Here is a 22,660-nt window from a genome sequence, read left to right as displayed (position 1 = left end):
TCTAACAGGCACCAGGCATTTAAAACTGTAGCCAGGACAGGTAGGAAGGGTGTCATTTTTGCTTCAAATACATATTTTCCAAATTAGATATTTTTATTAGCAGGTTACTGCCCGTAGAATCACAGTGTCAGCGATTCTCTTGCCAATCACAGCAACGCAATACAAGTTCTATTTAAATTCCGCCTTTCGCAGCTGGGGTGGGCGGCGGGTGGGGGGGATGTCTCAAAACGCGTTACACGACTGGCTGGGTACCTGAGCCAAGAAAAAAAGCAACACTATAATTAAAAAATATATGCACTTAATTCCCCTTAAATCGTCCCTGGAATGTTTGCTGAAATGTACCGACGTGATCGGGATTCACTGATGCAAAGGAAATCTGTTGTGTTTGTTGTTTATAGTAAGTCGGACTAACAGTAATGTTTCCTTCAATATTTAGGCAACTCCTTTCAACTTCTCAGCATCCAGTATTCACTTACAAGTTGACAAATAGTTCTGACATGAGTTAAGATTTTCTTTCAGGCCACGATAATGGTTACATTATTACTTCTAAATCAATAAACACAGGTGTACCTCTTAAAGGTTCTGAAGAGTATTTAAATAAACCAAAAATATTGAGAGTTACTTAAGTCTAATGTTTGTAAACGTCTAAACCCAGTTTTGCTTTCTTTGTTTCAATTTAAATAAAAGGTCAAGCAACGTGAGGGAACTGAGACGTGATGTCGCGTCTGAATTTATGAGCTGGAAAAAAAACAGCAAAATAATGTTATTAACAACATACATTACGTTTCGCCCACCAATGACACCGTCGATCCACTTTCCAACGTATTCTGTGAAGCGCTTTGGGCGCCTCCAACGACGTGAAATGGCGCTGTATCAAATTGCGGGGATTATTATTGTAGAAATAGACTTCACATAATCAATGCATTTGTGCTACAAAATGTATTATTATAATCGCACTAACGCAAAACAATTATCTCAATGATTAAAGAGGGCGGTGGTGGGGGGGGAGTTGGGTGGGTTGGGTGGGGGCGCTGTGGGTTGGGTGGCGGGTCCAGTTTTTTCGGACGGGTGTACGCGGTCAGAAGGAGGAGCGCTTCGGGACCTCCTCCCGACCCTTGTCCCGCTCCGTGACGAACGGCTTCAGACTCTCGCTGAACCTTTAGGAACTCCAGTAACCCTCAACATTTCTGGTTTGTGGACAACCGACCTGAGACCTTTAAACACCTCAACTGTCCTCTCTCCATGGATGCTGCCTGACCTGGACCTGATCTTGACCTGGACCTGGACCTTGTCCTGGACCTGGACTTTGTCCTGGACCTTGTCCTGGACCTGGACCTGGACCTTGTCCTGGACCTGGACCTGGTCCTGGACCTGGACCTGGTCCTGGACCTGGACCTTGTCCTGGACCTGGACCTTGTCCTGGACCTGGACCTTGTCCTGGACCTGGACCTTGTCCTGGACCTGGACCTGGTCCTGGACCTGGACCTTGTCCTGGACGCGCTGAGGCCATCCCTTAAGACACTTCTGTTTTTATTTTAACTTCAGATTTCCAGCATCTGCAGTGGTTTTGCCTTTGACTATATATATATAATATATATATATATCTACCAGTGGTTTGCGGTTTGCTGCTGTTGTTGTTGTTGTACAGCAGTGTGTGTGTGTGTGTGAGTGAGTGGGTGGTGGTTGGGTGGTTGGGTGGAGCGGTGGTGGAGTGGTTTCCGCGGGGACCGAATTACCGGTTGCAGACGCCTGAAACCACTCCACCTGCGCCCAGGGCCGGGCGGGCGGGTGCGCCACCCTCCAGCTTCCCCCGAGAGCACGTGGCCGGGTGGGGATGTGACCGGGTCGGGGTCGGTCGGGTGGTGGTGGTGGTGGTGGAGGGTTTGGGCGGGAGACAGACCGGAGGCGCGAGCGACGTCCCGAACACTCTCCGCCGCAGCCCTGACAGACACCGACCGACAGACCGACCCCACCCACCGGGCGGGAGCGGCCCTGAGCTCCACCCGGGACCACCGGCACCACCACCACGACGAGGAGGAGGAGGAGAGGAGGAGGAGAGTCCGGTCCCGGTCGCCGGCGGTAATGTAATGGTAATGTTGATTTTGAAGCGGGGTTTTGCCGGAGAGAGAGAGAGAGGGAGTGACGGAGAGGGGGAGAGGGAGAGAGACGGAGTGAGGGAGAGGGAGAGGGAGTGAGAGGGAGAGAGAGAGAGAGGGAGTGACGGAGAGGGGGAGAGGGAGAGAGGGAGAGAGGGAGAGGGAGTGAGGGAGTGAGGAGAGGGAGAGAGGGAGTGAGAGGGAGTGAGGGAGAGGGAGAGAGGGAGTGAGAGGGAGTGAGAGGGAGAGGGGGAGAGGGAGTGAGGGAGAGAGGGAGAGGGAGTGAGGGAGAGAGAGGGAGAGGGAGAGAGGGAGAGGGAGTGACGGAGAGGGAGTGAGAGAGAGAGAGGGAGGGAGTGAGAGAGGGAGTGAGAGAGAGAGAGGGAGTGAGGGAGAGGGAGTGAGAGAGAGAGGGAGTGAGAGAGAGAGAGTGGGAGTGAGGGAGAGGGAGAGGCCGCCCACAGAGGGCCCCGGGCCCCGGGCAGCGCTCACTGCTCTCCCCAAATAATAATAGTAATTCATAATTAATAATAGTGATGAACCGCTCCGAGACTGACACTCTCTCTCTCTCTCTCTATCCATCTTATTCTCTCTCTCTCTCTCTCTCTCTCTCTCTCTCTCTCTCTCTCTCTCTCTCTATCTATCTATCTATCTATCTATCTATCTATCTATCTATCTATCTATCTATCTATCTATCTATCTATCTATCTATCTATCTATCTATCTATCTATCTATCTATCTATCTATTGTACAAGTTGTTGTAGTAACACCCCCCCCCCACCCAACCCTCTCCCAACTGCTACTCCCCCCCCTCCCCCCCCCCCCCACAAAATGCACAGTCACTACACTTCCAATGTACGTTTTCGCCCACAAAATGCAGTCGCTCCACTTGACAGGTGTATCCTGCGAAGCGCTTTGAGACGTGTCGGAGATGCGATGAGGCGCTGTAGTCAAAGGCAAGGATTATTATTATTATTATTATTATTATACGCTGGACTGTGAAGCTGCTTTGAGACGTCTCGACGACGTGATAAGGCGCTCTTATGCTCTTGTGGAGTCCTGTAGCTCAGTGGTTAGAGCACTCGCTTTGCAAACGAGAGACCTGAGTTCAATTCCCGGCAGAGGGCGAAACCTTGGGCAAGTTTCCTTACTCCACACAGAGCCTAATAATAATCCCTCAAGAAAAAAAACAATAATAAATTGGTCATTTTCAATCCACGACTGTTTGTGGGACATTGCTGTGCGCAATTGGCTGCCGCGTTCGCCCACAAATATACAGTCAATTCACTTTACAGTGTATTCTGTGAAGCGCTTTGGGACGTCCTCCCGACGTGAAAAGCGCTATATCAGATGCAAGGATTATTATTATTATTATCAAATGCAAGGATCCTTCTTGTTATTATTTCCATTTCTCCCCTTGTTTGAAATCACCACATTTATGTGCAAACACCCACGTTGCATGTGGTTATACTCATTTGTGCATAAATGTGGTTATTTTCTTTTTTCTTTTTGAAAAAAACATAAGCTGTCAGGACTTTACCCAACAATACCATTCTCCCCCACCCCAAAAAAAAAAACCCATAAAGCCCTGATATTAATTAATAAGCTTTGCTGGACAACACTTGTGAGCGCACAGGGTGGGAGGGGAAAGGGTGAGGAGAAGGGGTGGGAGGGAGAGGGTATTTTCTTGGTGGGTTTTTGCTCCTCAGGCGCTGCTGTGCTGAGTGTCCTCTGGGAGAGAGGTTAGTTGGAACCTTACTCTTTGCTCCTCAACCATTCAGGAGAGGGACAGACCCAAGTAAAGAGGTGGTGACCCCTCTCCCTCCACCTCTAACTTGTAGGAGCACTCTTGTTAAGCCCACAAGCCATAGTACACACCCCCCACCCCACCGCCAGTGGATAGAGTGTCCCTGGGCTAGACAAGCAGTTGGGAAACTTGCCAGACAGTCTTTGCAATAGTAAGCTGCACTCTTTTAATTGGAAGCCCTCTCTACTTTTGCAGTTCTTTTTTACCTCTCTCTTCCCCCTTTCTCTCTTTCTCTATCCCTCCCTCCCTCCCTTCCCACTCTCCTCTCCCTCCCAACTCGCACTCTCTTTCCCCCCCCCACCGCACACTCTCTCTCTCTCTCTCTCTCTCTCTCTCTCTCTTCATTCAACATTGTGATTTTTGTGCTTTATTCAGCCAAACACAATTTCTCCAGGCTGAAAGGTTACTCTTTCGAGGCTATTTAGGATCGATGGTCAGCTAGCATTTTGACTCGGATGAGTAGCTGGTGTATCGAGGCCGTGATGATCCAGTTGAAGAGCTCGGGTTTAATAATAAGTAATTGCTGGAAACCTAGCTTACGCAACAGCATTCATTTATATGCCGCCCTTCATGTGGGGTAGCTTACTGACAGTGGCGGAGTCTCACAACGAGCCGGTGGGAGGGGGGAGGTGACTGTAGCACAATCAAAAAGGAAGGTCGGGTGGGCGCAAAGGAGGAGGGATTGAGAGAGAGAGAGTTCTAGAGTTTGGGGGCATAGTGGCTGAAGACATGGCCATCGATAGTGGAGGAGAGGGGTCGAGGGACCAACGGGGGGGGGGGGGGCGGTGAGATTTGAAGAGAACTTGGTACAAAAGACTCGCAGGGCTTGGGCGTAAGAGTGCCTTCGTAACCTGTTTACCGAGCAGTAAGTAGGAACGTGGTTGTTAGTCGATTGGCAGATTGCTTTTCCAGGAGCAATCACCTCTTTTATATCATTTGTTTAAAAAAAGTAGTCACTCAATACGTGACTGTTTGTGGGACGCTGCTGCTGCGCCGCAATTGGCTGCTGCGTTTCACCCACAAAATATACAGTCAATTCACTTTACAGTATATTCTGTGTAGTACTTTGAGACGCTTCGAAGAGGTGATAAGGCGCTACATCAAATGCAAGGATTATTATACGAGCCACTGAGCAATTGTTGTTAAATGAATCTTCAGATATTTTCAAACAAAATAATTGAATTTCTTTCACTTAGTTTCAGTTGGTTAAGGTATAATTGCTTTTTATTATGAACTGCAACTTTAGTATTTAAAAAAAAGTTGCATGAAGCAAACAATAAACAGCTTCGGTGTTGGAAACAATTGAATGAGAAATATTTTATGACGTAAAGGTCTAAATAGAAACAATTTACTCATTTTCTTAGGTGTTTTTTAAAACAGAATCTTCTGTTAGAAAGTACTACTTGATTGTTTAATGATTTGTTTTGAAGTAACTGAATAATAATAAAAACAACCCTTCCATTTGGAATAAGGCCTTTCACATCGGGAGGATGTCCCTAATCATTCACATGTTACTGTAAGGTGTAGTGACTGTGTGTCGTGCAGGTGAATGCAGCAGCGAATTTGCACACAGCATTGTCCCACATACAGCCATGATTTTATTTGGGGATTGTTGATCTGGACCACAGGAGAAACTCTCTTCTGTTTTCAAATAGTGCCAAGGATCTTTAACGTCCACCTGTATAGACAGTTTGGGTTGCATGATATAATAATTAATAATAATAATCCTTGCATTTGATATAGCACCTTATTACGTCTTTGAGATGTCTCAAAAACGCTTTGCAGAATATACTGTAAAGTAAATTGACTGTATATTTGGTTACGCAACAACTGGTTTACTCCTGTCTTTTCTCTCCGGATTGTTTGAGTTTTAATTTTAAAATGATGCATTGCGGTGCTTTGAGTGATTCACTGACTAAATCACCTTGGAGGCAACACAGTCAGTTATCACCTTGTTGAGTTCAACCCCACAGCCTTCAGACAAACTTGTGATAATCTCTTTCTGACATTGCGAGGTATAATGAATGGCCGTGGCAGAGTTACATGAAGGCTACATGCTGGGTTGCTGATTTTATGCCAGTTTAAGTCTAACCAAAAGGTACTTGGGGGGTTATGTATGGCAATGGGAATTTTACTTGCATATACACCATTACTGAGAAGAAACCAATGTTTCTTCTGTTCATATTCTAATTCTGATCAGGTTACTTGAAAACAAATGTCATCTTCTTGTTATTAATAATTTAATAATAATAATATTCATGAATAATCCTTGCCTTTCATATAACATTCATGTCAGGAGGACATCTCAATGCACTTCACATGATATATTGCTCTGAGATGCTATCCTGTGTGAGGGGCGTTGTATAAATGCAAGTTGTTGTTATATTGTGAAATGTAGTGACTGTGTTTACAGTACAAGATACCGTTTCCCAAACAAAATATACAGTCAATTCACTTAAAGTATATTGTGTGAAGCGCTTTGAGATGTCTTAAAGACATGCTCTATATCAAATGCAAGAATTATTATTATAGGTAACAACAGCAGCAACAATTTACATTTAAATGGTGTCTTTCATATTGTGAGGATATCTCAAAGCTCTTTACATAACCGACTGGGAGTTGGATCGAAATGGCGGGGGGGAAGAGTTGATTCATACAAAGCATCAAAATTTTGCTTTGATGGTGTCTGCTTTAATAAATACAGTAGAGAGAAAGCAGCGCCAAAACACCCACTCGGCTGGGCAAGGTCCAACTGAGCTGGGATACATATAAATTATTTACAACGGTTACTTGGTCACTTACTAGTTTTCAGTTATGTCAGACTGTACCGCAAAGAACACAATTGGGATTTTTTGGGTGTCATCGAGGTCATTTTGATTGTTACTCCAGCCCCAAACATATTTGACCTATCTTTACATCTGACATCATTTCAGCTGAATAGGAAAACAAAGTGTGCTGCTCGAGAGCGATTAAGTGCATCTCAACGTGGCTTATGCTTCAGGGAAAGATTTGCTCATCCTCACCTACAAGGCCATTCACGTCCTTGCTCCCTCCTACCACTCCGACCTACTATCACCCTACCTACCTGCCCGTACCCTCTGGCTCCGGTCTGCTCCACATCCCCCGCCACAACTGCCCTACCATCGTTGGCCGGGCCTCTCAGCCCCGAGGCTCTGGAACTCTATCCCCCAGTGCCTTCGCCGCCTCCTCCCTTTCCTCCTTCAAGGCCGGTCTCAAGACCTTTCTCTTTGACCGAGCCTTCAGGTTGGAGAGGTAGGAGGGAGCAAGGTCGTGAATGGCCTTGTAGGTGAGGATGAGCAAATCGTTCCCTGAAGCATAAGCCTTCAGCTCCCCTCGACTCTCTACCCCCTCCTCGCTCCCTCCCTTCCCTCCCCTCACCCTGACCATTTCCCCCCGGCTCGGGTCCTGATCCAACTGTCCAGCCTCTTGGGACGTCCTCCCGACGTGAAAGGCGCTCTATAAATGGAATCTTGTTGTTGTTGTTGCTGCTTTTAATGGTTTAAGAAACGGTTGGATTTGGATAAGCGGGTTAAGCGGGGTCTCCTTGGAGCTGCATTGGCTCCAAGATGAATGTCTGGCAATGAAATGTCGGAATTGAGCCAGCCCTCTGTGGCAGTCTCAGTAGTCTGGGTCCTGAGCCAGGCAGGTCCGCAATATTCCAGGGCACTGTTGATGGCAGCACAGTAGCCTGGCTCATCGGCAGGACCTGGAAGGGCAGATCAGTCATCGGGCATCCCACTCAGCTCCTGTTAACCCTGCAAACCAAAGCCCTAATGGGTCCTAGCTGGACAAGCAGCCGGAAAGCTTGCTGGACAGTAATATCAACGGCAAGCTATGTGTTTTTAGCTGCTTGGACTCCAGCAATTACCCCAACGCACACTCTGGGCTCTCCCCAAGCCTTGGCTCTGTGTGACGGGACATTGTCTTTCAACACTCGTGGAATAAGCATGTGAAAGGAACTGTACCACAAATGGAAAGGATGGGGACTTAATTGTGCCCACTTATGCAAGATGCATTTTCTGGGCTGTCGTGTGTTGTGGAATCTAGTCATTCTCCGAGCCATAGAGAGTAAATTGGAAGAGCAAGTCAAAGGCTCTCTTGTTTGCCTCCTGGCAATGTAGGATTTTATGTCAACTGCATCCAATACTCTATCCCTATTAGCATACTAATACTAGCAAAGTTGATTACTATCCCTAGTGAGCCCTGAACTCTTTTGCTTATAGTTTGATGAAGCAAATAGTCAACAATTGAATTTATAGTTCAGTTTTGTTCTTGCTATACCAGAAGTGCTGACGTGTGTGAGAGAGTCAGTTCCTTATTCTTGCTTTCACAAACTGATGACAAGTCCCAGTGTATAACGTGTCCTACTACATTCTTTTAGTGTGAACACATGGACCCTTCGCTATTGTGTCCTCTGATGATATTGTTGTGAAGTTTGTAGTACAAGTAAGTGGTCCGTGTTGTGACTTCTCTTCTGCTTAACCTTGTAGTTTCTGTTGCAGCCAGCTTTTATTTGCGTTTTACTGCACAAGACCGCTGAAATTCTCTTCCATTTTCTGTTTCTCTTCCATCTGATCCACATTGGACCGGGTTCCTACTTAGCAGCAAATAGGAACCCAATTGTTAGTCAATTGGCGGATCGCTTTTCTGTAGGTAATATTCCATTCATTAGAAAAAAATGGTCACTCAATCCACGACTGTTTGTGGGACACTGCTGTGCGCAATTGGCTGCCCCGTTTCGCCCACAAAATATACAATAAGTTCACTTTACAGTATATTCTGTGAAGTGCTTTGAGACGTCTCAAAGACGTGATCAAATGCAAGGATTATTACTATGTACGTTGCTTACAGCTTGCTATCTGATTCTGTCGCTAGTGCCAGTAATGCAGGATGTGGCAGATTTTAATGCCACTTGTTAGCATTTTGTATTTGGTTTGAATGATCAATTTACATAAAGATCATCTCAATCTGCCCTAGCCAATGTTTAATGTGTACACGTCATAGAGTTAACAAGAGGTTTCTTTCTTCTTGGTTTGAGGTCGATTATACAGTACAGTAGTTGAAACAATAGGACCTTTTTTGAGTAGATTGTTTAGATCAAAATTAGCAAAAAGCAAAATTGGTTTCTCCAGTATTTGACTTTATCAGCTAAGAAGGGGAAACACTGAGGCTTTTGTTTTTGACTCCTGCAACACAGTAATGCAACATGAGTTTAACTTTGCCTCTAGATACGGTTTGCATTTTTCATGACTTTCTGTGGATTTTTTTCGAAGAACATTTAAAAGGAATTGATGATAATAATAATAAGCCTTGCATTCGATATAGCGCCTTTTCACGTCTTTGAGACGTCTCAAAGCGCTTCACAGAATATACTTTAAAGTGAATTGATTGTATATTTTCTGGGTGAAATCCTTGTGCGCTTCTAGAATGGCTCTCCATCTAAATTGTGAATCATCACCAGTAACGAGTGTAGCTGTGAGTGTAGAAGGCAGTCAGTGTTTATTTACCATGACTGGTTCCCCTCGATGTTTCTTACTGAATGACTGAGCAGAACTGGGGCTTACTCAGGTTTTGCTATGTTGTGAGGGTTTTTCTGTTTGGGGTTGAATTCAGACTTGAGTCATATAAGTGGGATGTCAGTATGTAGGTCAGAGACTACAGTAGTACACTGTATTCAGTTTATATTCGCGTAAGTGCAGTTTTGTTGCCCAGATCGTAATCATATGCAGATACAAGCTGCCGAGTTGAAATAAGCAAATTATCGATGGATGAATCTCTACATCTCTGCCATGAAGTCATTTCCGGTACTGGTTTGATCTGATTTCAGAATATGGTTCAAGCATGTTTTGGAACTTGAATGGCAAAGTGATGGCAGCTTAGATAATTATATTTGACATTGAACTTCATGGTTTATTATAATAATAATCCTTGCATTTTATATTGCGTCTTATCACATCTCAAAGAGTTCACAAAGTGAAAGTGAACTGACTGTATATTTTGTGGACGAAACGCGACGCATTACAAGTCCCGGAGGGCATCCATGGAACCTATATACAGTAATAAAAAGAGAATAATAGTTTGGTCACTCAATCCACAACTCTTTGTGGGACCCTGCAGTGTGCAATTGGCTGCCGCATTTCGTCTACAAAATAAAAGCTCGGTTGAAGAGGAGGGTCTTGAGACATGCCTTGAAGGAGGTAAGGGACGGAGCAAGGCGAAGAGACTGTGGGATAGAGTTCCAGATGGTGGTGGCAGAGAGGCTGAAAGCTGGAACCTGCTGCGCATTACTGTCTGTCGAAATTTACATTAAAAGCAGCGCTGTGCAGTTAATTAACCTATAGCATTGATCATGTTTGACGTGAATCCATTATACTATTAAAGGGGGCTTTCTTTCAATTTTCAGTCTTGCTTGAGGCATGTTAATTTAGTATTTGTTTCTTCTAGCCTGCCCAAAGGTCCAATTAATAAGCCTATTTACATGAACCATACCATTTGTCATTTTAATCCTGTCTTCTCTCAATTTTGTTTTCTCCTCTTGACTAAAGTGGAGTCCTGCAGCTTAGTGGTCAGAGCACTCACCTCGCAAGTGAGAGGACCTGGGTTTGATTCCCGGGCAGCGAGAACGTTGGGCTTTTCTTACTCCACACGGCTCTGTTTACCTACTAGAAAGTAGGAGCCTGGTTGTTAGTCAATTGGCGGATCGTTTTTCTGGTGATAAAAATCTCTAAAAAAATAATAATTTGGTCACTCAATCCACGACTGTTTGTGGGACGCTGCTGTGCGCAATTGGCTGTCGAGTTTCACCCACAAAATATACAGTCAATTCACTTTACAGTATATTCTGTGACGTGCTTTGAGACATCTTAAACACGTGATAAGGCGCTTTATCAGATGTATGTATTATTATTATTAACTCATTGACCTTTTAAATTTAAGGGCCTAAATTATACAACTTCAAAAGTGGTCCTTAGCAATGAACTATACAAGGTTAAAATTAGTTATTAAAAATGTCCTTGAAATGTCTCCACCTGTGGAGGTGCTGTCAGGAATTGAATTGATGAATTGCCTGCTACATGTTGTTTGCCCTGCAGCTGTTTCTTTTGCTATTAAAAATACCTCTTCTACTCCGGACAGTTTAAAATTTCTCGTCCCGAAAATTGTCTGTTACCTCTTTGTCTATAACTATTTAGAGGCTTGCCCATGGTTTTCAACTCTTGCCCTCCCATCAATTGTACAACAGTCCAGTAGCTGAATCCCAGTTACTGCTTTATGTATTTGCGTGAGCTACTTTGCTCCCCATTTGCTTTTGTGCAGGTCCTTGTGTGGCAAAAATGGTTGACTTGCAGGCTGTTTGAGATTGGTGTTATTTGTGTGGGATTATGGTTGAGTCAAAACTGTTGGAGCTCTCGTGTGCCTGAGCCACTGTTGCAGGGTATAAAATGGGTAAAAACTATTTCATGACATTAACATTTTTTTTTGCATTTGATATAGCGCCTTAATAGATCTTTGAGATGTCTCGCAGACTTTACTGTAAAATGGATTGAATGTATATTTTATGGGTGAAACACATGCTATAAGAATATATCACCATCTATTTTTGATCCCTTGGAAATGCTTATAAATAAGATTAATTTACACTACACTAGCCCCTATCGCCGAACAGAGCTATTTCAAGATCCTTGCACTCGTTTTCAAATCCCTTCATGCCCTGGAACCTCCCCATCTCTCCGACCTGCTTACTCCCCAATCCACTATCCGCTGCCTCCGCTTGACTGGCTCCGGCCTCCTGCATGTCCCTCATGTCCTTCGTTCCACCATCGAAGGCCGCGCTTTCAGCCACTACGCCCCGAAACTCTGGAACCTATCCCTCCGCCTCGCCCCTTCCTTCCCTACCTTCAGGTCACGGCTGATGACCTTCCTCTTCTTCAACAAGTTGTTATTGTTGTTGTTATTTAGTGAATCTCCCTAAAAGATGTTTGTTTGGTCATCAGGTGAGGTCAATCATGGGTGTAGCTGTGATTCTCTCTCCATCCAAGTAACCTTCCTATCATGTTAGGATCATGAATGGTTATTTGGCTCGGCTGGGCGCCTGTCGACCTGTACTTCATCATTAAATGGGATTGAAAAAATAAACCCAGAATAATACTAAGAGGGTAGAACAGGAGGAATTAGGTTTAGAGTTGCAAAGGGCAATTTCAGGATAGCCACCAGGAAGTTTTACCCAGTGAGTAATTAATGTTTCTTTAATTAAAGTTTCTTTACCCAGTGGGTAATTAATGACTGGAACTCGTTGCCAAGAAGGTTGATTGAGGCTAGGACATTAGACTCCCCTTTTTAAAAACAGCTTGATGCTTTGATGGGAAGACTGTCTGGAAGGATGAGATCAAATGGGCTGAAGGTCCTTTTTCATCAAATCAATCTATGATCTCATAATTAATCATTGCATTCAAGAGAGCAGGGGAAATCCACTCTTACAGCTTCATAGTCTTCAGCTGTGTTGTTTTACTATTCTGATTTGAGGAAGTTGTGATTCCAGAAGAGATTTTCATATATACTGGAAATGGCAGTAGTGACTTTTTTCGTGTACTTTGTTGTGGTTGCAAAAATGATTTGTTTAGAAATATGTCAGCTACAAACTATGTGAAGAGGCAACAACCTAATTCAACTGCAAGATTGAGGGGAAACAACGTACAGAAATAGAGGAAGCGGAGTTGAAGGGAAATCTTAAAACAGAGAGGAACTTGAACCAAAGACATTCTAAGTGAATTAACAACAAAACCACCAAAATTAGATAAGAAATGTAGAGATAATAAATAAGAAATGATGAAAAAAAGTAAAATTTAACTCTTCCTTGAGTTGAGATAAGTCATTGGATCTTTCCTAGAGAAAGCACACAATTGCTTGTGCATTGGAACATTTACTGTTTCCACAACAACGACAATTTGCATTTATATAGTGCCCCTCAGGCAATTGGCTCCGCGTTTCGCCCACAAATATACAGTCAATTCACTTTACAGTGAATTCTGTGTGGTACAGTATATTGTGTGAAGCGCTTTAAGATGTCTAGAAGACGTGAAAAGCGCTATATCAAATGCAAGGATTATTAATATATTATGTTTCTTCAGTTTGCTGTATTCCTGTTTTTCTTGCTCTCTCTTTCACATGTCTTTTTTGGCCTAGTTTTCTTCCAACCAGTATTTACTTATTCTGAAACTGGGATTTTTTTTCTCGGCCTGCCTACCTTTCACAATGACTATTTTCTAGTTTGTCAGTTCCTCTTTGAGCTACACCTAATTTTTAATTTTCCTTTGCTGCTTTATCGTTTTGCATCTATCCTGCAGGTTTTCTGGGGCAGCGTAAGGGTGTGCTATATTTCACTGAGAGTATTTATGGCCTTCTGCCTTCTTATTCTATCTGATGCCCTTTTTCTAGGTCACTAACACAGTTTCCCATACACTCAGGATGTCTGGGTTCATTTCTGTTCTGTGCAGTCGAGGACCCTAGCTGCAAGCCAAAACCTTACGCTTGAACTTTGATGTGTTAGAACAAGAACTATATACATCTACTAAATACAGTTTCCTTGGGAATGAATCGGCTCCAACAAGACATGTATGGTAAAGCAGTAATCTATGGCTTTGATGACGTGTGACCACCCATTAACGAGGATCTGTCTTCCATCTTAAATACTGAATCACAAATGAGCGTGTTCATCCGTCAGCAATGCCTTAAATTACAGCTTTTGCCAGACCATGTCGTTTTGGAGTCAATGTAACCCCAAAGATGATATTTTATATATAGTAGTTTTATCAACTTCAAAATGTTGAAGGGCTGAATGAGCTCATTGGGACTTAAAGCCAGATCCAGCTCAGCTGCACCCTACAAGTGCTGCTTGCAGGCTCTCTGCTTGTTCTCTCCACAACTGTCTGCTGATTGAGAACCAAAAGCCTCTGGTAAATGACTATAAGCTAGTGACGAATGATCTTCATAAAACCGTGTTAATAACTGTTAAAAGTAGATCTTAAATTGCAATGGATTATTTTGAAGCAATCGATAGCAATGTCAAATGATTCACAGTAATAACTTTTCCAGTTGCGAATGTAGAGAATAATGAGTACTTAGGGGATATAACGGAGTCTTAATCTATTGCAATTTTGTCCACAGAATACAGTCAAACCATTTCACAGTACATCCTCTGACGCGCTTTGAGACATGATAATGTTATAAGGTGCTATATCAAATGCAAGTAATATTATTTTGGTAGCAAGTATTCCTTCCTCTTTTTCCTTCCCGCTTCCTAATAATTGTGGTTCCATTTTATGTTCTTGAGCAAGTCTTTCATTAAATACCTTTAGACTGTTTGTGAAACTGGTTTGAAGATCAACACTAGACCATAACCTGCACTTGTGCTTTTCCTGCTATTAATGAACTGTGTTGTTCAGAAGTAGATGGAGACAAAACTCTCTTGGCTGCTTTATGTTCTTTTAGATCATGGAAAACGCCTTCAGGTGAGACTATTCAATGGGATCCATGTGTTGTGTGTTTAATGCTTTTTTTTAATCACAGCGCTGGCTGCATAATGAGTGGTGCTCAGTGGTGGCACTGGCGCGTAGCCTTTGCTCTTGTTGCTGCTGCAGTTTATACATTTAGGAGTCTGAGTTTGCTTCATTCCATGTACTAGAGGGGCTTATGACGACAATGTGGAGTCCTGTAGCTTAGTGGTTAGAGCACTCGCCACACAAGTAAGAGGACCCAGGTTCGATTCCCGGACAGGGCAGAATGTTGAAATGGATGGGACTTGACGTTGTTTTACTTGTGTTGCCCCATGCAACTTTGGCACTTTTGGTTGTCCCTCTTGTGGCTTAGTGATTTACAAATTCTGTGAGGTCAACAACGTTTTATAAGAAGAAGAATAATGCTTGCACTTGATACAGCGTCTTATCAGGCCTTTGAGACATCTAGAAGCGCTTCACAGAATATACTGTAAAGTGAATTGACTGTATATTTTGTGGGCGAAACACGGCAGCCAATTGTGCGCAGCAAATGCAAGGATTATTATTATAATGGGTGTGTTTTCTAATCCTCCAAATCCAGTAGGCACAGAGCGTTTTTGCTAGTACTTTTCCTTGACAGGAGGTCATGTTCTACAGCAATTACATTGATATTGGAGCTGCTTTATCAGTGTGATACTGTGGAATACTGATCAGTTGTTACTAGATTGTCAGTTATCCCAAATGGTGGAAATCTCAGCTCTTGTTAGTGTAGTTGCTTCTGAAAGAAAAAGCAGTCTACATTTTTGATTAATGTATTGTTCTAGCTGCAAGGAATCAAAGACCATGAAATGGCAAAAAATAAGGATGAAGAGAATTTCAGTTTGGTAGTTTAGATAATGAACTGTGAATCTTGGCCTTTTACTTGCATTTTTCAATGGAAACAAATGGCTATCAATCAACCTTGAGCTGTGAAATTGGTTTCCAGGAATTTTATTATAGAACGTATTATTTTAGCAAGTAAAACTTTGCACGAGGTAACGTTTTACTATCCACATCTTATTTTATCAGTGGACTTGTGTCATTCACGTTATAAACAAATCAACAGTGTCACAAAGTACGTTATAACAGGACTGGACTGTACTTCCATTTCTGAGAAAGAGTTCCTATTTATCATCATCATCATAATAAAATTCCTTACATTTGATTCAGCTCCTTATCATGTCTTCAAGACATCTGAAAACGCTTCGCAGAATATACGGCAAGTGATTGACTGTATATTTTGGGGGTGAAATGCACACAGCAGCGTCCCACAAACAGTCTTAGATTGAAGGACCAAATTATTATTATTTTATTTATTTGATTTGAAGGGATTATTACCCCGGAAAAGCGATCTGCCAATTGACTAACACCCGGATTCCTACTTACTGCTAGGTAAGCAGGAGGCGTGAGGAGTAAGGAAACTTGCCTAACGCTTCGCCCCACCTGGGAATCGACCCCAGGTCCTCTCGCTTGCGAGGCGAGTGCTTTAACCACTGAGCTACAGGCCTCCACAAGTCCTTATGATCTTAAATCCTTATTTAAATGTTCCTGATACAAATCTCTGATATTTAAATCCAATATCTCTGTCTAAAGAGCAAGGCTCATCCAGCTTCCAGCTGTTGCTTCTGCATCAGAGAGTCTTGATGTGGGCACATTTAATACGTGCAGGCATTTCTCCCAGGCTGTAAAAAAAAAAGGAGCAGGCCTGGATTAATGTGCAGACAAACGTAGGGTTTCACAGTATTTCTTAATTTAGATTTGGAGTACTTTCAGATTTTGGGGGTACCTTTTATAACAAAAAAATTATAACATTATATGAAATAATGTTTGGAACCCCAGGCATTGAATTAAGTTGCAGCTTTTTCCCACTAATTCAGTGGTGTTTGTAAAGAAGTTCAGGAGACATGTCAGGCACAATAATCCATGACTGTTTGTGGGACACTGCTATGCGCAATTTGCTGTCTCGTTTCGCCCACAAAATGCACAATCACTACACTTTACAGTATATCCTGTGAAGTGCTTTGAAACGTCTCAATTATGTCCTAAAGTGCTATATCAAGTGCAAGGATTATTGTTATAATCTATTTCTTCTGAATCACACTTGCTAGCGCCTTTGGCCAACCATTGGCAACGTTCTACAAATTTATCACTCATGGTACATCAAAGGAATCTGTCTCCAATTGTTTTTCCAATATTTATTATTAATAATAATATTTTTGGTTGTTACATACGTCCGTCCTTCTGTATTTATGAAGCTGCCAAAAATATGAACGGTGGCTTGCTTACTTAGTTGCTTATTTCCTTGAAAATTCTGAAGCTATCTTGTTCAGCAAGACTTGTGCTTATGGCTCTGTTTCCATTAATCGCCATGATTAATTACTCCAGTGCTGCTTAACATTGCCTGGGTTCACTGCCTATTTCACTACCAGCCATGATGTAACCTTTATCCAATCATTCAACACTTCTTGAAATGATTTCTCCAAGGCTCTTCCTTTCACACACTTTTACTCATCCAGACCTCTGGTTCTCAACTCCTGCCTCGCTTCAAATCACTTATGTTCCTGCTGAGTTCAACTGGCACATTTCTTATTTCAACAACAACAAATTACATTTGTGTAGCGCCTTTCATGTCGGGAGGATGTCCCAAGGTTCTTTAAATCTTTTTGAGACTACAAATGCTAGATTCAATAGTTTATGATTTCTAAGATCACTCCTTTCTTGAATAACAGGATAATATTAGATATATCTGGCTATACAAATGTAATCCTGTTCTTATTTACAGCTCCATCACTTTTATTTATTTTACATAGATTTTATTTTAAAACGTCTTTGTATCATATATTGTTTCGCACAGAAAGCCTTTCTGATGCCAGCTGTAAACATATCAGTTAGAGTTGGAGTGATTTATGTAGAATACTGACACAGGTAAGTGGAAACCATTGATTGATTTTACGTAATAATTCTTGCATTTATTATGGTGTCTATAAAGTCTGAAAGTCTCGAAGCATTTCACAGGGAATTGATAAATTGTCATCCTATTTTCTTCTGATGGAAGCACGGTTTTGCTGTGCTATACTACAATTCAAGCTGAGTCGAGAACAGAGAATTATCTGAAGAGGTAATCTATATTAGGGGTCATAGTCATGACAACGTTCTTTGCTGTTAATTAATTAGACCACTTGGAACAGGTCACTAATTTTGATTTCAGTTGGCTGCTTCTTGCGTATTAAAGTTTTGGCATTATTTAATGCACAATGTGGACAATTGGTGAGGACAAGCTTGCAGGGCTTTGGGGAGAGAGGGGGGGAGTGGGATTGATATGGATAGCTCATCACAGACACGATTGGCCTCCTTCTGTGCTGTGTAATTCTATGATTCTGTGAATGTGTGTTGAGTCCTGTAGCGTAGTGGTTAGCTATTCCTGGGTGGGGCGAAGCCTTGAGCAAGTTTCCTTACTCCACAAGCCTGTTTACCTAGCAGTAAGTAGTAAACCACATCACTCCCACCCTCGCGCGCCTCCACTGGCTCCCCATCCCCCAGAGGATCGAATTCAAGATCCTCATCCTCACCTACAAGGCCATTCACGGCCTCGCTCCCTCCTACCTCTCTAACCTACTATCCCCCTACCTACCTGCCCGTACCCTCCGTTCCTCTGGCTCCGGTCTGCTCCACATCCCCCGCCCCAACCGCCCTACCATCGGTGGCCGGGCCTTCAGCCTCTCAGCCCCGAGGCTCTGGAACTCTATCCCCCAGTGCCTTCGCCGCCTCCTCCCTTTCCTACTTCAAGGCCAGTCTCAAGACCTTTCTCTTTGACCGTGTCGTCAGCTCCCCTCTCAACTCTCTACCCCCTCCTCGCTCCCTCCCTTCCTTCCCCTCACCCTGACCTTTTCCCCCCGGCTCGGGTCCTGACCCAACTGTCCAGCGCCTTGGGACGTCCTCCTGACGTAAAAGGCACTCTATAAATGAAATCTTGTTGTTGTTGTAAACCGGTTGTTAATCGATTGGCGGATCGCTTTCCAGGGATAATAATCCTTCCAAACAAAATATCTATAATTTGGACATTCAATCCAAGACTGTTTGTGAGACACTGCTGTGCGGAATTGGCTGCTGTGTTTCAACCACAAAATACAGAAGCCACTGCACTTTACAGTATATTTTGTGAAATGCTTTGAGACATCTTAATGACTGATAAAGATATCAAATGCAAGGATTATTGTTACACTATCCGTAGAAAACAAAACTGCAGAGGAGATGATTGCAACTTTGTGGAACAAAATTAGCAGCCTGATCTGACCCTCGGACAAAAACCAGTGGCAGTAGAGAAATTATAGCCATGAGACTTGTGGCTTTAAAAAGTAGTGGGGGTTATGTCTAGGTGGAAGAGTAGCTTATATAGGCTGAGCTCACTGTCTGAAGGTCTATGGGTTTCTTTTGATTTCTTTCCAATGCTGAGCACCTCCTGCTGAAGTTTGGTGTTATTTTCCACTAATGTGTTAAATATTGTACATGAAAATTTGCCTTTTGAGGCATAATAAAAATAAGGGGTGAATGATTTTAATATAATCGTGTTATGGATAATTGGGTAGGACTGCTTTTTAGACAAAAAAAAAACTGGTTTATGTCCAAGCTTATGTAGGGATCTCATGCAATCCAAACTATCATTGACTTTACCTAGCCTACTTAATATTCTGAAGAAGAGTGTCTGGAAGTATCTTTCCTTCCCCCTTGCTCCCTTCACCCCGGTCCAGGCAAATCCAGAAAAACTCAAGAATATCCGTCTCACCTCACTCAAGAATATCCGTCTCATCTCACATCATACATCCTTAAGTACTTGCTTTCTTTGCTGTGATATTGCCAAGATTCTCCTCTTCAGCTCAGGAACCATTGGGCTCCACAAAGACTCGTCTTAAGACCCTCTTCTTCGACCGTGCCTTCGGTCACTCCCCCTGCCCTCCCCCAGCCCTGATAATAATAATAATAATCCTTGCATTTGATATAGCGCTTTTCACGTCGGGAGGACGTCCCAAAGCGCTTCACGGAACACACTGTAAAGTGAATTGACTGTATATTTGTGGGTGAACGCGGCAGCCAATTGCACACAGCAATGTCCCACAAACAGTCGTAGATTGAAAATGACCAATTTATTATTGTTTTTGGTTTTGGAGGGTTATTATTAGGCTCTGTGTGGAGTGAGGAAACTTGCCCAAGGTTTCGCCCTCTGCCTGGAATTGAACTCAGGTCTCTCACTTGCAAAGCGAGTGCTCTAACCACTGAGCTACAGGACTCCACCAGTGCGGATCCCTGATCCAGGCCTTGAGATGTCCTCCTAACGTGAACGGTTCTACACAAGTGTAATTTTGGTGTTGTTTTACGCACAAGAAGTTCACAAAGCTGGTGAGAATGTTGCACATGTTAGAAATGAAGCCTTAAGATTACATCAGCCAAATGGCTTGAAATCTTGTGATTGAATGTACGTATACTGGGTAATACATTCCCTTTTCTGATTATGCTATGTACTTGTGCAGGCAAACAGCGGAGAGAAATCAATACAGCAAATATCAGTATTTACTTTGTAACTTTTTTCTATGCTGCCTTTTTTTATAGAAGCTCGACTAGAGTTTTTTTTGTAGAAAAAAACTAATTTTTATCTATATGATAAATGTCAAAAGATTTTGCAATATTTGTTGCAAATGATTGAAAGGCACAAAATTGTGAAAGTCTCTTAATTAGTGATTGATGAGTTGGATATAAGACAGAATGGGCACTCCACTTACCCAGGCACGCGGTGTGATGATTAATTTTATTTAAGCAACGATTTGGAGTGTCTCAGTGACCCAGTGTGGCACAGCCAACAGACAAGTGAGTCATGATTCCAATCACTTACAACAGCTCCAGTTTGTACGTTGAGTGAAAGTGCGTTTAAAAACATATTGGTAACTGATTTTTGGATGTCCTGCGGGATTCCATATTCTCTTTGAACAACAATCAGGTGAACAACAAACCAGTTGATGATGCATTAGATTAGTGATTCAATCATTGTCTGCAGCAATAGCAAACCAGTCTGGTGTGTCTTAGCCAGTCTGCTTTGATTCACACCTGTTGCTTAAGCCACGTGGCTCATGAAACCTGGCTTACACACTGAAATTTTATGACCTGATTGTAATTACAGTGGCAATTTTAAAAGGTATTGCTGACTTTGTTTAACCCAGATGCAAGTTTCTCTCACGACACAAATACTGCTAACTGGCTTTTATTTACCAGCAGGATGCAGCAGGCTGTTTAAATTCATATTCACAGCCCATGCAATTAAATTAGAAACCTACTGATTTGAAGAAAAAAAATTTCCATTTAGGAAATGCTTCAGAGCTCTAATAATTAGTTTTTGTGCTGTGTAAAGATTAATTATTTTTTGCCATTGCTTTAAAAAATGAATAACTGACAGCCTATTTTTTTTTGCCACTCTCCAATGTATATAATAATCATCCTTGCATTTGATATATATAGTGCTTTATCAGGTCTTTGAGACGTTACAAAGCGCTTCACAGAATATACTGCAAAATGAATTGATTGTATTTTCTGTGGGCGAAACGAGGTGGGTGAATTTTAAATTCAGTTTTCTTTGCTTGGAGGAAATATTGTTTTCTTGTAGCAAAGACAACCTAATTTAATAGTTATAGTAAGATGGTTGAAGCTGGGAAAAGGCGTCTCTACAATTAGAAGCTTAGATATTCATTCTATTTCTGTTCCTATAATTAGACGCAAAGGATTTGCAGAAAGTGTTTTTCAAACAGATTTAGAAGGAAATGAAAGCCTCTGTTAAAAGTTGCAGACATCGCAGTTTTCATAATTAGAAATGTACAACTTTTATCTCATCAAACAAATCAAATGTTGCATAATTTCACAAAAATAACATTGCCTGATGTATCTTCCTTATTATTAATTGAATTGTAAAAGAGTATAATTCATATCTAAATATGCTCTTTTGCTCGATGTTGCTTATCCCGACTACGTTGCTGCCTTCTAATTAACGCAGCGACTTGTACTTGTAGACTCAATTGCCCATTCACGGTTGCATTTCCAGAATATCTGAAAATTGCCTGTTTACAGACGGATACTGACCCATTCTTGTCGATCGGTAACCGGAGCAGGATGCTTACTCAAATGGGTACGTGTTGTGGGATTGAGAACCTATCTGGATGGACCACAAAACCCATTGAACAGGAAAGCTGATCAATGAACAACAATGCCTTGGATTATTACGGATTTAGATACTGTTTAGACATGGTATTCCTTTACAAATTTACCTTGATAGAGTTCACCCTCTGAGTGGTGGAACTCGAACCTTATGATCCCAAGATTTGGTGTTCAACCAAATGAGTAACCTGGATCTTGTGCATCTGTTAACAGAAAAGAACCCCAAACTATTAGCTCCATGACAACAAAGGCACATTCACTATCCCAGTCATATAACGTTCAAGAACTATACACAGTATTTAAAATAAACTACCGCTTGCTAAAATCTACTGTGAGAATATTTATAGTGTCAATGGAAACAAAGTAGTGACTTTGCAGTTGTTGAGAAGTTTATTTTTCGCATTGCTGTAAAGTCTGTGTTCATTAGCAATATTCTCCGAGGAAGCTTATTCGTTTATTCTATCTACTTTGATTCTATTAGTATTTTTTCCCGTCAAAGAAACCTAATTTACATGTTTTGCTCATACCGATTTTTCCCTTTGAAGTAATTGGAACATCCACCGAATAAATATTCAGCTGTTTTGCCTTGCAGTATCTAACAAGCTTGATATTTTTCCAGGAACTGTTTTTTTGCTATTTTAATTTTAGGAGCTGACCTAGTGTTCCCTTTTGTATAAAAATTAGTACTTTGACCGTGTTTGAAATCAAATACAATTGTACATTTTTCGAAGTGCTATCTCTTAAACTGACCTTGTGAGCTCACTAATTAAGATTTGTCTATCCCCGACTGTCCAGCGCCTTGGGACATCCGCCCGATGTGAAAGGCGCTATGCAAATGTAATTTGTTGTTGTTTTCTTACGTGTTCTCCAAAGCAACCATTAAGAGATTTTATTGCTCAAATTTTTAACTAAGTTGCAATAATAATGTACAGTGAACGCAGTTATGAAGGCACTAACTGTCCAGGGTAGCTGACTATCCGTTCACTTACTAAAACCACCTCGCAATTGGCTG

General features: G+C 42.2%; 1 protein-coding gene across 2 annotated transcripts in view; it reads left to right on the top strand.

Moving 5' to 3' along the window:
- Positions 1-2,029: 2,029 nt before the first annotated feature.
- Positions 2,030-22,660, top strand: part of mib2 (MIB E3 ubiquitin protein ligase 2) — a 100,180-nt gene continuing 79,549 nt past the window's right edge. Inside the window, exon 1 of one of the 2 annotated variants that reach the window (XM_007907256.2) lies at positions 2,030-2,090. The gene's annotated coding sequence lies outside the window, so the exon portion shown is untranslated. The remainder of the gene's footprint in view (positions 2,091-22,660) is intronic. The other variant, XM_007907258.2, reaches the window with a different exon arrangement.

The sequence above is a fragment of the Callorhinchus milii genome, unplaced genomic scaffold, assembly GCF_018977255.1.
Source record: "Callorhinchus milii isolate IMCB2004 unplaced genomic scaffold, IMCB_Cmil_1.0 Scaffold24, whole genome shotgun sequence".
In the NCBI taxonomy this organism is placed as follows: Eukaryota; Metazoa; Chordata; class Chondrichthyes; order Chimaeriformes; family Callorhinchidae; genus Callorhinchus; species Callorhinchus milii.
This window is presented reverse-complemented; position numbering and strand designations above follow the sequence as displayed.